We start from the raw sequence: 15,522 nt of genomic DNA on the forward strand, positions 1-15,522 counted from the left end.
AGATCTGCTTTCTAATTAAATTCACTTGTTTCCCCACAGTCAAAGAAACAGAAATTACCCAAATCCTGTCTACCAGAGAGCAAGAAACTCAGGGGTTATCTAAGTATTCTACTTTTTACGTTATTGGAAATAAAATTAGTCTTTGTACAGGAGCTGAGACAAATGGCTATGTTAATGAGGTAATTTTTTAATCCCTGAAAAAATATAATGCTTGTGTATAGATACTATTTTGCACTATACTTAGAAATATTTTTGTTTATTTGCCTATTAACCAACAACATAATTGAAAATGAAATTGAGGTAGTTTGGGTTACCTGAAGACACCCTATTTAAAATGGCTGCTATAGCATAGATCAAGTGAATTAAAGAGGATGAATAGGGTTGTTTTTTCTTGCTTTTCATAAAAAATGAAAATGCTTTCCAAAATTCTAGTGGCAGATTCTAATGTGTCTTTTTCTAAGCCCTCTGCAAAGGAGCAGATTTAAAATTCTTTTGTGATATCAAATCCCAGCTGTCTGAAACCACCTGCTTTTATAGAAGAAGGGAATCTTTGGTGAATGCAAGTATACCTGAAAGGGGTCTTTTGTTATGAAAATGCCAATAATTTTAATGTGAAATGATCCAAAGCTATCAAACCCAATAGTATCATATGGAATTTTATAAGCAATAAAGTGCTTGTCAGCATGTGTGTACTGCTAATTCACGCTGTTGCAAGTATAAAGCATCATACATTTTAATTTTGTATTGCCTTTATTTAACAGGATTGTGATTATAGTTTCACTCTGCTTAACATTTACTAAAAAAACCCTAGTATCTTTTTCGCAACGGGTTTGCCGCCAGAACACAGGTGTCGTGAAAACCACCGCTAAATCAAAGCCAAAATGGGAAAGGAAAAGACTCATATCAACATCGTCGTCATTGGCCACGTAGATTCGGGCAAGTCCACCACCACTGGCCATCTGATCTACAAATGTGGTGGCATCGACAAAAGAACCATTGAAAAATTTGAGAGGGAGGCTGCCGAGATGGGAAAGGGCTCCTTCAAGTATGCCTGGGTCTTGGATAAACTGAAAGCCGAGCGTGAGCGTGGTATCACCATCGACATCTCCCTGTGGAAATTTGAGACCAGCAAGTATTACGTGACTATCATTGATGCCCCAGGACACAGAGACTTCATCAAGAACATGATTACAGGCACATCTCAGGCTGACTGTGCCGTCTTGATTGTTGCTGCTGGTGTCGGGGAATTTGAAGCTGGTATCTCCAAGAACGGGCAGACCCGTGAGCATGCCCTTCTGGCTTACACGCTGGGTGTGAAACAGCTAATTGTTGGTGTTAATATGGATTCCACTGAGCCACCCTACAGCCAGAAGAGATACGAGGAAATCGTTAAGGAAGTCAGCACCTACATTAAGAAAATTGGCTACAACCCTGACACAGTAGCATTTGTGCCAATTTCTGGTTGGAACGGTGACAACATGCTGGAGCCAAGTGCTAATATGCCGTGGTTCAAGGGATGGAAAGTCACCCGCAAAGATGGCAATGCCAGTGGAACCACACTGCTTGAAGCCCTGGACTGCATCCTTCCACCAACTAGACCAACTGACAAGCCTCTGCGTCTGCCCCTACAGGATGTCTACAAAATTGGTGGTATTGGCACTGTCCCTGTGGGCCGAGTGGAGACTGGTGTTCTCAAACCTGGCATGGTGGTAACTTTTGCTCCAGTCAATGTCACAACTGAAGTCAAGTCCGTCGAAATGCACCATGAAGCTTTGAGTGAAGCTCTTCCTGGGGACAATGTGGGCTTCAATGTCAAGAACGTGTCTGTCAAAGATGTTCCTCGTGGCAACGTTGCTGGTGACAGCAAAAATGACCCACCAATGGAAGCAGCTGGCTTCACTGCTCAGGTGGTCATCCTGAACCATCCAGGTCAGATCAGTGCTGGGTATGCCCCTGTACTGGATTGTCACACAGCTCACATTGCTTGCAAGTTTGCTGAGCTGAAGGAAAAGATTGATCGTCGTTCTGGAAAGAAGTTGGAAGATGGCCCTAAATTCTTGAAATCTGGTGATGCTGCCATTGTTGATATGGTTCCCGGCAAGCCCATGTGTGTTGAGAGCTTCTCTGACTATCCTCCTCTGGGTCGTTTCGCTGTCCGTGATATGAGACAGACGGTTGCTGTGGGTGTGATCAAAGCAGTGGACAAGAAGGCTGCTGGAGCTGGCAAGGTCACCAAGTCTGCCCAGAAAGCTCAGAAGGCTAAATGAATATTACCCCTAATACCTGCCACCCCAGTCTTAATCAGTGGTGGAAGAACGGTCTCAGAACTGTTTGTCTCAATTGGCCATTTAAGTTTAATAGTAAAAGATTGGTTAATGATAACAATGCATCGTAAAACCTTCAGAAGGAAAGGAGAATGTTTTGTGGACCATTTTTTTTTGTGCATGGCAGTTTTAAGTTATTAGTTTTTAAAATCAGTACTTTTTAATGGAAACAACTTGACCAAAAATCTGTCACAGAATTTTGAGACCCATTAAAACAAAGTTTAATGAGAAAAAAAAAAAAACCCTAGTATCAAAATAAGTCCAGTTCATTTAGTAAGTGCACTAAAATTAAAGCATGATTAATATGTTAAAAGTACCAGATGTAGCAACCAGAATTATTACTGTTTCTAATTATTGACAGTATTTTTTTCCAGAGCTAACATCTTGATTCAGAAACAAAAAAATCTGAATGATTTGAAGTGTAAATGTCATGAAATATAAGACATGGGCCAGTGCTGTGGCATAGTGGGTAAAGACGTTGCCAGTAGTGCCTGTAACCCATATGGACACCTGTTCAAGTCCCAGCTACTCCACTTCAGATCCAGCTCTCTGTTATGGCCTGGGAAAGCAATAGAAGATGGCCCATATCCTTGGGCCCCTGCACCCACCTGGGAGACCTGAAAGAAGCTCCTGGCTCATGGCTTTGGATCAGCACAGCTCCAGTTGTTACAGCCATCCCCAGAATAAACCAGTGGATGGAAGACCTCTCTCTCTTTCCTGCCTCTGCTTATGCCTCTGTAACACTACCTTTCAAGTAAATAAGTAAATCTTAAAAAAAGTCATTGACTCTTTAAAAAATAAATACAAGACAGATTCAGCAGCTTAATGAAATGTAAATGCTCCACAGAAGTACATGGATTTTCAAAGCTAAATTAATCCAAAAATTCATTTTATCTCCTAGTCTGTTTGTGTACTATGAAGGCAAGTAAAGTGTATGAGAGACAAAGGAACAGTTTGCAACAGTATGTGTTTGCATGACTGCTTGCACTTAGGTTGAGTTGGGATAGTATACAATTTTTAAATTTTCTGCTAAACTAACCAAAGTTTATTTGGATCCTCTCATGTGTGTGAATATGTATGTGTGTGTGTATATATTTATATCTACATAAATATAATATATATTTATCTGTATATATGTATATAAAACCAAAAATACATTTGTGTTATTATTCTATTCCTCATTCAGCATTGTGTTATACTTGATCAAAATCTACCTTATTAAAGAGTGACAGCGCTTTGCATCAGTTGTAGTCAAAGCTTCTTTAGGCATCACACCACAGGAACAGCAAATGACAGTTGGTGTCAACACTAAACAGCTTAGGGCAAACTATTTTCTCAAAACCTATGTAATTTAATTTAAATGCAGTATTTCATGAATATTAGAAAACTAGGCTTTATTAAAAATGGCAAGGAAAAGTGAATGCATGACTGTTTAGAGTAACAAGCAATACTAATTTATTCATTTAATGTATCATTGAATTATTTAAAACTTTTCCTAAGCACAAGGTCATGGGATAATTTTGGCAAGTAGGCATTTTGCATGATGCATTTCCATAATTCCCCTGAATCTATAAAGTTAATCACAACTTTGGCATGGAGACCTTCTTCATGTACTCACAAGGCTTTTGATTCAAAATTAGCTTTGATTTTGATTCAAAATTAGAGCCAGATCAATGTATTCACATTCAACATAAAAAAGAAGACATGTATGTGTGAAGGGAAATTATGATAGCTAGTAACTAGGTTTATAAATAAAAGAATATTATAATTAATGTCTTAATTTTGACTTTATTGTAAAATAAGAATCAATGAATCAAACAAATTTTACATTCTTAAGCATTCACAAATTTTCATACAAAAGTCTTTAAACAAGCTTGTTAGCTTTGTAGTTCAAGGAATAATAATAATTCTTTGTGGCCATAACAGTATTTCTTTCTCTTAGAGTTTCGTCTAATACCTTACTCATTTTCCTGTAGCAACCTTAGCATACTAACCATAGTTGTCTTGAATTTCAGTTCTGATAATTCCAGCAGGTCTGCCATGTGTGTCTTGTTTGATGTTTGCTCTGTCTCTTCAAAACACAGATTTTTTTGGTTTATTTTTTCTTCTTTTTGTCTTTTAGAATGCCCTGCACACTTGTACTGGTATTTGGATATGACATAGTGGGGAAAAATAACACAGGCTGAGAAACTTTCAGTTATTCATGTCTAGTGGTTAACTTGATTTAATGGCTTGCTGTATCTGTGGGCATTAGAAGCAAACTTTTCCTATAGTGCCCAGTTTTTTATTGCCCTTGTTATTTGAGTTCCCCTACAAATTTTCCTTAAATAAATCTGAAATGTGCTTAGTTTTTGGTTCTATTTCCCTGTGATTATTCAGGAGCCATAATGTGGTGGTGGGAAGGAAAAGCCTTCTGCTGTCCTGCAGTGGTTCTCAGTCTTCTAGGAAACACCTGCTCCAGGGCTATGAACTGCAGAAGGGCTTCTCAATCCAGCTGCTTTTCCCACCTTTACGTGAATCAGCAATGTAGAATTGGCTATTGCCTTCCTCCAGGTTGGTTAGACTCTGTTGAACCCTCACTTGGGTAGACTGGTAAAATAGCTTCTCTTGGGAGCAGACTCTGTTAAGAAGATCAGAATGGTTTTCAGTTGCATTCATTTTGTTGCAAAAGATGAGACTTCATTCCTATTTATGGCTGAGTAGTATTCCATCACACACACATATATATATATATATATATATATATATATATATATATATAAAATACAGTCATCAGTTGATGGACATCTGGATTGATTCCATATCTTTGCTACTGTGAACTGGGCTGCAACAAAAATGGAGGTACAGATAACTGTTTCATATGTTGATTTCATTTCCTTTAGGTAAATCATACTTAGTGAAATAAGCTAGACCCAAAAGACAATTTCATATGTTTTCCCTGATCTGTGATAACTAATAAAATAACAAAAATGTAATTTATAGGAGTGAAATGAACATTTTGAGATTTGTTGATTGTTTATAGCCATTTTCTCTACTGTTGAGACACTGTATTTTTTTTCTTACTATTCGTTGAACATTGAACTTTTTGTAGAACTACTCTTATGAGTATAAAGTAAACTTAAAGTAAATCTTTGTAAAAATTAAGAGAGGGAATAGCAGAGGAAGGAGAAGGAAAGGTGGGAGTAGGAGTGGGAGGGAGAGTAGGGTTGAGAGTATCATATGTTCCTAACTATATATATGAAATACATGAAACATGTTTACTCTAAATTTAAAAAATAAAAATATAAGAAAATATATATCAGAATGTTCTAAAGTGGAGATTTCCTTCCTCCATCTCCCAGGAGCAAGGGAAATTTCTCTCTGATTTTCACTGTAGAAACTTTCAAAAGTAAGATGGGGAGGTTGTCCTCTAGACTGAGACATCCCAAACTTTTTAACTCAAATTTGTTTATACTGAGCCTCCAGCAACTCACCAATTACAGAATCGATACTCCTGTGCTGTACTGGCCTCTGTGAAGTTTCTCTCTGTGAGACTCTGCTTTGGCAGCTTGGCCTTCTCTGTATCTGCCTGTCTTTCTCTTCCATTTGGGGGCAGAGGCTTGCCCTCTGTATTCAATTGTCCAGTGAATCTAAGAAGAGTTGATTTTCAGTTTGTGCTGCTTTTCTTTTTCTTTTTTCTCTTCTTTTCTGGATAGGAGTGATGAGTCCTGAGATCTTTACATACTCACCTCGAAACTGTCAGAATTGTGTATTTCTCTTTTCTTATTTCATCCCCTTAGCTGAGACAGGATTGTTAGAAGAGATGCAAGTTGGCTGATAGTCCATCCAGAAATTCACATAAGCTCTGGTAAAAATTTTTCCCTAGGAGTGTTGGAATTTGTTACTAAGAATTTCTTGGGAGAATTTCAAATGTTTACCTTTCTCAACTTACTCACAATGTGGAGAGAATTTTCTCTGATCTTCAACAGAGAACTTGGATGAATTACTGGAAAAGAAGTTTGTTGTATGTGTGTGTGTGTGTGTGTGTGTGTGAGAGAGAGAGAGAGAGAAAGAGAGAGAGGGAAATAAATATGAGCCCAGAACTGGCACTCAGGAGTCTGTTTATTCTCAAACTAGTCCACACTCTGGCCCTACCAATTCATAAGCTACTACTGAAGTGTTTCTGTCATGTTAGGGCTCTCATCCTATTCAGGTTAGGATGACTCCAGATGTTGTTCTCAATTTTCTTATTTCTCTAGATATTTTTGCTCAATGACTTCATGCTCTAATAGGTCTAAGAAAAATTATTGATTTTCTGTTTCTCCCATGTTTCTTGTGATGTAATAATGGAGGTGATGACTTCCAGTCTCTTTATATGTTAGAGCTGAAACCATATGGAAATAATGGGCTTTTTAATTTTTGTTTTTAATGTATTTTTTAAGATTTACTTATTTTATATGAAGGGCAGAGTTACAGAGAGAGGGAGAGAAACACTTCTCAGCCTTTTGGCTAAGATCAAATACAGAGAGAGGGAGAAACACAGATGGAAACAAAGAGAGCTTCCATTCAACAGTTCACTCCCAAAAGGTCTGCAATGGCTAGGGCTAGACCAAGAAGCCAGGAGCCAGGAGTTTTACCTCATTCTCCCATGTGATTGGCAGTGGTCCAAACATTAGGGCCTTATTTGACTGCTTTCCCAGGTGCATTAGCAGGGAGCTGGATCTGAATTGGAGTAACCGGGACTCAAACAAGGATCCATATGGAATTCCAGCATTGCAGGCAGAAGCCTTTGCAATGCACCACAATGCAGCCTATAATATTTGTTTTTAACTTATGAATCTTTTAGATTTTCCTATTTTTAAGTTGCTACTTATATTTAATTTTCCTGGTATCTTGAATGCATACCTTTTAACATTTTCCTCTTTTTCATATTTATTATTGATATTTATGTTCTCTTTCATATCAAGTCAATTAGCTATAATGGACTTCACAAATAATACAGCTTTTTGTTTTGAAATATCACTGTGTATGTCCTTGAGGTCACCTGTTTTTATGCACACACTTAACCATGAATTTTCTTACAAGAGTGATTCACAGCTGCCCCAACATAGTGAACACACTACAGCCTCGAGCTTCCTGCTCCATCTCCTGGGATACCACCCTGAGTGGTTCCATCTGCAGAGCTTTCACCACACAGAAAAAATCAACAAGCTTGAGATTTTATGAAGCTAAGTTTCTCTTTGTTTTTAAGATTCTATCTATCTATCTATCTATCTATCTATCTTTCTTTCTTTCTATCTATCTATTTATTTATTTCATAGTTAGACTTACAGAGAGAGAGATCTTCCAATTGCTAGTTCACTCTACAAATCATCACAGATGGCCAGAGCTGGGCCAATCAGTAGCCAAGAGCCAAGAGATTCTTCTGGGTCTCCCAAATGGATGCAGAGGCCCAAGCACTTGAGCCATGTTTCACTGGTCTCCCAAGCACATTAGCAGGGAGCTAGATCAGAAGAGGGGCAGCCAGGACAATAACCGGCACCTGTAAGGGATGCTGGCACTGCAGGCAAAGGCTTAGCCTACTAAGCCACAGCACAGGCCCCAAAGCCAAATTTCTTAATTAATATTTTATGATTTATGATTTTCTGCTTTTTAAAAGGGAAACATTATTATATAACAATTATAATGCATTTATTACTACAATGACTTTTTTTGAAGCATGATGATACACTATACATATTAAATCGATATTTTGGTGAGGTTTGACCTTTGATATCATCATCATCATGTAGTTAAAGAACATAATCAACACTTCCCACAGTCCATCTTGGCCTTTGGTCATCACCTCTCCAACTTCTCCTTACCCTGCTACATCACCTGGTAACCATCAACTGTGTTTTCCTAGTATAAATCATCTATTTTCAGGAATTTGATACAAGAATTATCAAATAATATAAAAAAGGCTGTCTTGTATGTGTAGTCTTTTTGCTTCCACTGGCCTTGGGCCTAGAATACCTCTTCACCGTGAGACAAAGAGCCCTCACTCACTGCACTTAGCCTGTCACTTTGTAAGGATCTATCATTCTGGCTCAGTCATGATGTGGACTTGGTTTTGTTCCAGTGCACACATCAATACCCCTCATTAAGCCCCTATATTTCTGTATTTCAGAACCCTTAGGAAGGGAGGCCTCTTCCACCAGCACAGGTAGGGTGTATGTAGATACATTGGCTGCATTATATGGAGAGTTAGTCTATGAGCAATGAGGCTCTATTAATCACAAAGTGTTATAACTACAATATGATTCCTTCTCTCTTGGTATAATTAAATATTTGTACAAATAACTCTTGTATGCCTGTTGTCTGTTCTCAAAGATGTTCTTTTTTTTAACTTTTATTTAGTAAATATAAATTTCCAAAGTACAGTTTATGGATTACAATGGCTTTCCCCCCATAACTTCCCTCCCACTTGCACCCCTCCCATCTCCCGCTCCCTCTCCCATTCCATTCACATCAAGATTCATTTTCAGTTCTCTTTATACACAGAAGATCAATTTGGTATATATTAAGTAAAGATTTCATCAGTTTGCACCCACACAGAAACACAAAGTGTAAAATACTGTTTCAGCACTAGTTATAGCATTAATTCACATTGAACAACACATTAAGAACAGAGATCCCACATGAGGAGTAAGTACACAGTGACTCCTGTTGTTGATTTAACAATTTGACACTCTTGTTTATGGTGTCAGTAACCACCCTAGGCTCTTGTCATGAGTTGCCAAGGCTATGGAAGCCTTTTGAGCTCACTGACTTCGATCTTATTCAGACAAGTTCATAGTCAAAGTGGAAGTTCTTTCCTCCCTTCAGAGAAAGGTACCTCCTTCGTTGACGGCCCCATTCTTTCCCCTGGGATCTCACAGAGATCCTTCATTTAGGTTTGTTGTTGCTGCTGCTGCTGTTGTTGTTGTTGTTTTTGCCAGAGTGTCTTGGCTTTCCATGCCTAAAACACTCTCATGGGCTCTTCAGCCAGATCCAAATGCCCTAAGGGCTGATTCTGAGGCCAGAGTGCTGTTTAGGACATCTGCCATTCTATGAGTCTGCTATGTATCCTGCTTCCCATGTTGGATCGTTCTCTCCCTTTTTTATTCTATCAGTTAGTATTAGCAGACACTCATCTTGTTTGTGTGATCCCTTTGACTCTTAGACCTATCAGTGTGATAGTTGTGAACTGAAATTGATCACTTGGACTAGTGAGATGGCATTGGTTCATGCAACCTTGATGGGATTATATTGGAATCCCCTGGCACATTTCTAACTCCAAGATGTTCTAAAAGATGTCAAATCATGCCTTGATTTCCTCCCTGGGTGACTTTTTTTTTTCTATCTTCTAATCTTGGCTACACAGTCTGGCCAGTGAATGGTGAAACATTCACTATGCACATGTTCTCTTCTTTCTTCACTTGGCATGATTACTGTAAGCTCTATTAATGTTTATCTTTATAGCAATGGTTAATTTTGCATCTCTGTTATTGGCGAGTTCTGTTCATTTAATACTGTAGCATGTGTCAATGGACAATTGGGCTGTTTTCTAGTTTGGAGCTATTACAAATAAAACTACTAAGATCACATGGATAAATAGCCTAAGTAAAGAGTAAAAAATGTCTAGGTCCTTATGTGTGTGTATTGGTGGTGGTTCTTGTAATTCCCTATTTAAGAAACTACCAAACCAAAATGTTTTTTTAAAGTACTTGCTCCACAGAGATGAAGGCAGTTGGAATTGCTCAACATCCTCATCAGCACCTAGTTTTACCATTTTTTTTCAATTTGAATCATATACTAGGGTTTTAATAATTTCTTTTTCTTGTTTTGTTTTTCTTTTCTTTTTTCTTGACAAGCAGAGTGGACAGTGAGAGAGAGAGACAGAGAGAAAAGTCTTCCTTTTTTCCATTGGTTCACCCCCCAACTGCCGCTGTGGCCAGCGCGCTGTGTACGGTGCACCGCGCTTATCTGAAGCCAGAAGCCAGGTGCTTCTCCTGGTCTCCCATGCAGGTGCAGGGCCCAAGGAGTTGGGCCATCCTCCACTGCACTCCCGGGCCATAGCAGAGAGCTAGACTGGAAGAGGGGAAACCGGGACAGAATCCAGCACCCTGACTGGGACTAGAACCTGGTGTCCAGTGCCGCAGGCGGAGGATTAGCCTATTGAGCTGCAGTGCTGGCCTGTTTTAATAATTTCAACATGAATATAACTTGTATTTTTATGTTTATTAGTGAAGCTGAACATCTATAAATGTGCTTATTTGATATTTGTCCTCATTTTTTGCAAACTATTTATTTAAAGAGCAAACTATTTATTTATTCATTCATTTATACAGACAGTGGGATTGAAAGACAGGGAGAAAGATCTTCCATCCGCTGGTTCACTGCCCAAATGGCCGCAATGGCTGGAGCTTTGCCATTATGAAGCCAGGAGCCAGGAGCTTCTTCTGGGTCTCCCACATGGGTTCACAGGCCCATGGAGTTGGGCCATCTTCTACTGCTATCCCAGGCCATAGCAGAGAGCTGGATTGGAAGAAGAGCAGCTGGGACTTGAACTGGCACCCATATGGGATGCTGGTGCGCCACTGTGCCGGCCCCTTGCAAACCTTTTTAACTGAACTGTTGTATCTTTACTATTGAGAGCTTTTTATATGCATTTGATACATGTGTATCCTACCAGTTTAAAGATTTATTTGTTCAGTTGAAAGTCAAGTCATAGTTACAGAGAAAGAAGGAGAAATAGAGCCAGAGACACAGAGGGAGATTTTCCATCCTTTGGTTCACTCCCCAGATAGCCTCAATGAACAGGGTTAAGCCATGTATAACTCAGCGTCATCTGTGTCTCCAAAGTGGTTCGCAGGGACCCAAAACACTTGAGCCGTCTTATAGTGCCTTTTGAGGCCATTATCAGGCAACTGAATCAGAAGTGGAGCAGCCAGGACTCCAACAGGCACATTGGATGCTTGTGTTACAGGCGGTGACTTTACATGCTACACCACAAACACTGGCCCAAAGCCTACTTTTTTAAAGATTTATTTTACCTGTTTCAAAAGGAAAGTAACAGAGAGGAAGGGAGAGACAAAGAAGCAATGAGAACTTCCCTTCAGGTGGTTCATTCTCAAAATGCCTACAACAGCTGGAACTTGGCCAGGCTGAAGCCAGGAGTCTGGACAACCGTCAGTATCTCCCATGTGTATGTCAAGCCACCACTTTGCCAAGCACATTAGCAGTGAGGTGGATCAAATGTGGAATGGCTATGTTTCCAGGTCACAGGTGGTGACTTAATCCACTATGTGATAATGAGAGCCCTGTATTTTTATTTTTGTTTATCAGATATTTGATGTCAAATACCATTCAAACTATACTTGGTATTACACTTTTATAAGAATTTTCAGACAAAAGAAATTCTTATTTTGGTGAAGTGAAATTTGTTATATTTTTCTTAGATAAATTATTTTTCTGGTGTTTGTCTTATAAATTTTTGCCTATCCTAAATTCACAGGTATTTTCCTTTTTGTTATTAACAAGAAGTTTGATATGGTAAGACTTTTTTCAGTTAGGTTTATGATCAGTTTGCTTGGATTTTTATACACTATAAAGTTTTAGACTGAAATTTATGTATTTGCTTATGTTTTCCCAAATATTCCTGAACTGTTTTTTTAAAAAAACAAACAAACAAACAAACAAACTACTCTTTGTCCACTGAAATCACCATGCAACTTGTCAAAGCTCAATTGACCTTTTATATATTGGTATGTTTCTGCACAAACTATCCCATTCCAATTTTCAAGATTACAATTGAACATACACACACACACACACACACACGTATCTTCCATCTACTGATCCACTCCCCATATGCCTACAAAAGCCAGGGCTAGGTGAAGCCAAAGCCAGGAGTCCCAAACTCAATCCAGGTCTCCCACATAGGTGACAGGACCAAAGTATTTGACTCATCCCCTGTTGCCTCCAAGATGCACATGACCAGGAACCTGGAACTGGAATGGGAGCCTGGACTTACACTCAGACATCCAATATGAGATGCTGGATTCCCAAGTGGCATCTTAATGAATGCACCCAATGTGCCTATAAATATTTTTAATATGGTGAGTATACTCTTGGTGAAATGACTATACTGCAGCAGATATTTAACCTCACATTTAGGATGCCTGCATCCCACAACAGAGTACTCAGTTGGATTCCTGTCTCCATTTCCTTACTTTAGATTTCTGCTGATGCAGAACCTGGTAAAAACTGGTGATGGCTCAAATAATTGGATCCACGCACTCATGAGTATACTTATATTGTATCCTCAGTTTCCAGCTTTGGCTGTTCAGGAGAGATGGTGCAATGCCCTCTCTGGGTGTAAGGATGAGTAACTATTTGAGTTTCCTATAGTCCTGTGAACCCTGAGAGAATTCAAAGTGGATTTGAGAGTGAGAACGCCTGGGTGCGTACTTGAATTACAATAACCCTACTCTAAAATGGAGGTCATGTGGGAAAACTTGAAGCTCTGAAAGCAGAGTTGGTAAAGGAAAATGAGCTTGTATTTCTAGGGACAGAGGTGGCTGCCATCAAGACATGACCAAAACCAGACAGACTCAGAATCAATTTATGACTACCTCGCAGAAGTAGGAGGGGAAGATGGAAATGAGGAAATGGACTAATTTGCACCGTGCTTAAAAACTAACAATGTTAACAGAACACTAACTGACAAATTATTACATTGAATGCAAAAATACAAAAATAGATGTTGTCTTTCTTTAGCTTCTTGTAATTCTGACTTGGTTCATTTCATTTCCTACCTCTACCGTGAAGATAAATAAAGCCTCGTAATGTGAAATTAAACTTCAGGGGAAAAATTGTGTTTTTATTGTGGATATGATTACTATAACTTGTTAGAAATCAATTCACAAGGATTGTTAAACATTTGATACTCATGGCACTTAAAAAGAATTAAAATTCCCATCTTATCGTCTTACTTTTGCTTTGTATTTTCTTTAACAAATAACTACATAACATTGCTAATATAACCATGTACACAAAAATATACTTTAACATATTAATTTATCAAACAATATTGAATATCCTCCTGAAGTCTGTCTGGCTCCAGTGCACATTTTGTATTTTTGTACTAATATTAAATAATTTTTATTTTTGTAGTCTTATAATATAGTATTATGTTTAATAAGGTGAGTCCCTTCACTATATACCTATTATGAAAAATTTTAGAATATCTCCTTGCATTCCCAAATAATTAGTACTCATTTGAATTATGAGAAGATTTGAACTACAATGAACAGTGAAAGTGACATATTTGTATACTGATGAGCCCTTTCAGTGACATGCTTAAGTTAACCTTAGTGAAAACCTGTTTAATAAAATGAATAATGAAATAAAGTTCTGCTTAACCCCATTCATACTTGTGACACATTATTTCTGAATTTTCAATGATGTATATTGCTATATTTAATAGTCTTGTGTATTAAACAAATAACTATATTAGTGATTAATTAAATAATTAAAAGTTTTTGTTAAAATAAACATACTTCCCACCCCTCTAACCTGCCTCCTTTGCTCCCACCCTAAATCTTCTTCCTGTTTTATTTTTCTTTTAATTTTTGTAATGACATACTTTCAATTTACTTTATAATCACAAGATTAATCTTCCATTAAATGAACAATTCAGCAAGTAGTAAGTAGAAAGACCACTGTTTTTCAGGATTGTGGACAAAGACAATAAACAATAATCAAATCTCAATTTCACTCATATTCATTACTTTTTTGTACTCTATATATTAGTTACCATAAATGAATGAAAACTTATGATATGTATCTTTTAGGGACTGGCTTATTTCACTCTGCATAACAATCTCCAATTCCAATTTATTGTTTCCATTGCAAAAACAAGAAACCATGATTTTTAATGGTTCAGTAGTATTTCATAATTATGACTGAATATATAAACATTTTCTTTATCCATTCATCTGGGTAGATTTCATGCCTCAGTTATTTAAATTGAGGTACTATAAACATGAGGTTACAAATAACTCATCTATATGCTGATTTCTTTTCCTTTGGGTAAATTCCCAGGAGTAGGATGGTGAGGTTATATGATAGATCTACACTCAGATTTCTGAGGAAAACATTATTGCCTTCATAATGGGTGAACTAGTTTACCTTCCCACCAGCACTATATTACAGTACATTTTCTCCATATCCTTGCCAACATTTATTATTTTTTGATTTTGCAATGATAGCTATTCTGTCATTAGGCAAGACCTCAATATGGTTGTTATTGGTATTTACTTGTTGGCTAGTGATCCTGAGCATATTTTCAGGTATCTATTGGCTATTCATATTTCATTATCTGAAAAGTGACTGCTAATGTCCTTAGACATTTATTAACTAGATTGTTTGCTGTGTTTTTGTTGAGTTTCTTGAGCTCCTTTTATAACCAGGGTATTAATCCTCTATCATATGTATAATTTGCAAATATTTTCTTCCACTCTGTCAGCTGCCTCTTTAATTTATTGAGTGTCCTCTGCTGGGCAGAAGCTTCTTAGCTTGATATAATCCCATTTGTCTGCTTTTTCTTTTAGTGCATGTATTTCTAGGGTCTTATCCAAGAAGTATTTTCTTAAGCCAATGTCTTCCAGTGTTTCAATTGTGTTTTGCTCTAGGAATTTTGGGTATTAAATATAGATCATTTTCCACTGTGAGTTGATCTTTCTATAGATGGTAAAAAAAGGGGGGGTCTTGTTTCATATTTCATGCAGAGATCCAATTTTCCAAGCATCTTTTGTTAATGAGAGTGTCTTTTCCCCCAGGAAATGATTTTATCTTATCAAAGATTAGTTGGTTGTAGATGCATAGATTAATTTTTGTGATTCTGATCTCTTCCATTGGCCCACATGTCTATTTTTGTGTAATTTCCAGGCTGTTTTTTATTATTATTATTAAAACTGCCATGTAATGTGTCTTGATATCTGGTATTGTGATGCCTCTTCTTTTGCTTTAACCCTTTGGGCTCTCTTGAAATTTCATATGAATTTTAAGATAGTTTTTTTTTTTCTTTTCATTTTTTTAGTAGTGTAAACAGTGAGAAAGACAGAGAGAAAGGTCTTCCTTCTTTTGGTTCACCCCCTAAATGGCCGCCATGGCTGGCGTGCTGCGCCGATCC

General features: G+C 37.7%; 1 pseudogene; it reads left to right on the forward strand.

The window, feature by feature from the left end:
* The first annotated feature begins 818 nt into the window (after positions 1-818).
* Positions 819-2,566, forward strand: LOC100345095 (elongation factor 1-alpha 1 pseudogene; annotated as a pseudogene).
* The last annotated feature ends 12,956 nt before the right edge of the window (positions 2,567-15,522 follow it).

This window comes from Oryctolagus cuniculus, chromosome 8 (assembly GCF_964237555.1).
Source record: "Oryctolagus cuniculus chromosome 8, mOryCun1.1, whole genome shotgun sequence".
Classification (NCBI taxonomy): domain Eukaryota; kingdom Metazoa; phylum Chordata; class Mammalia; order Lagomorpha; family Leporidae; genus Oryctolagus; species Oryctolagus cuniculus.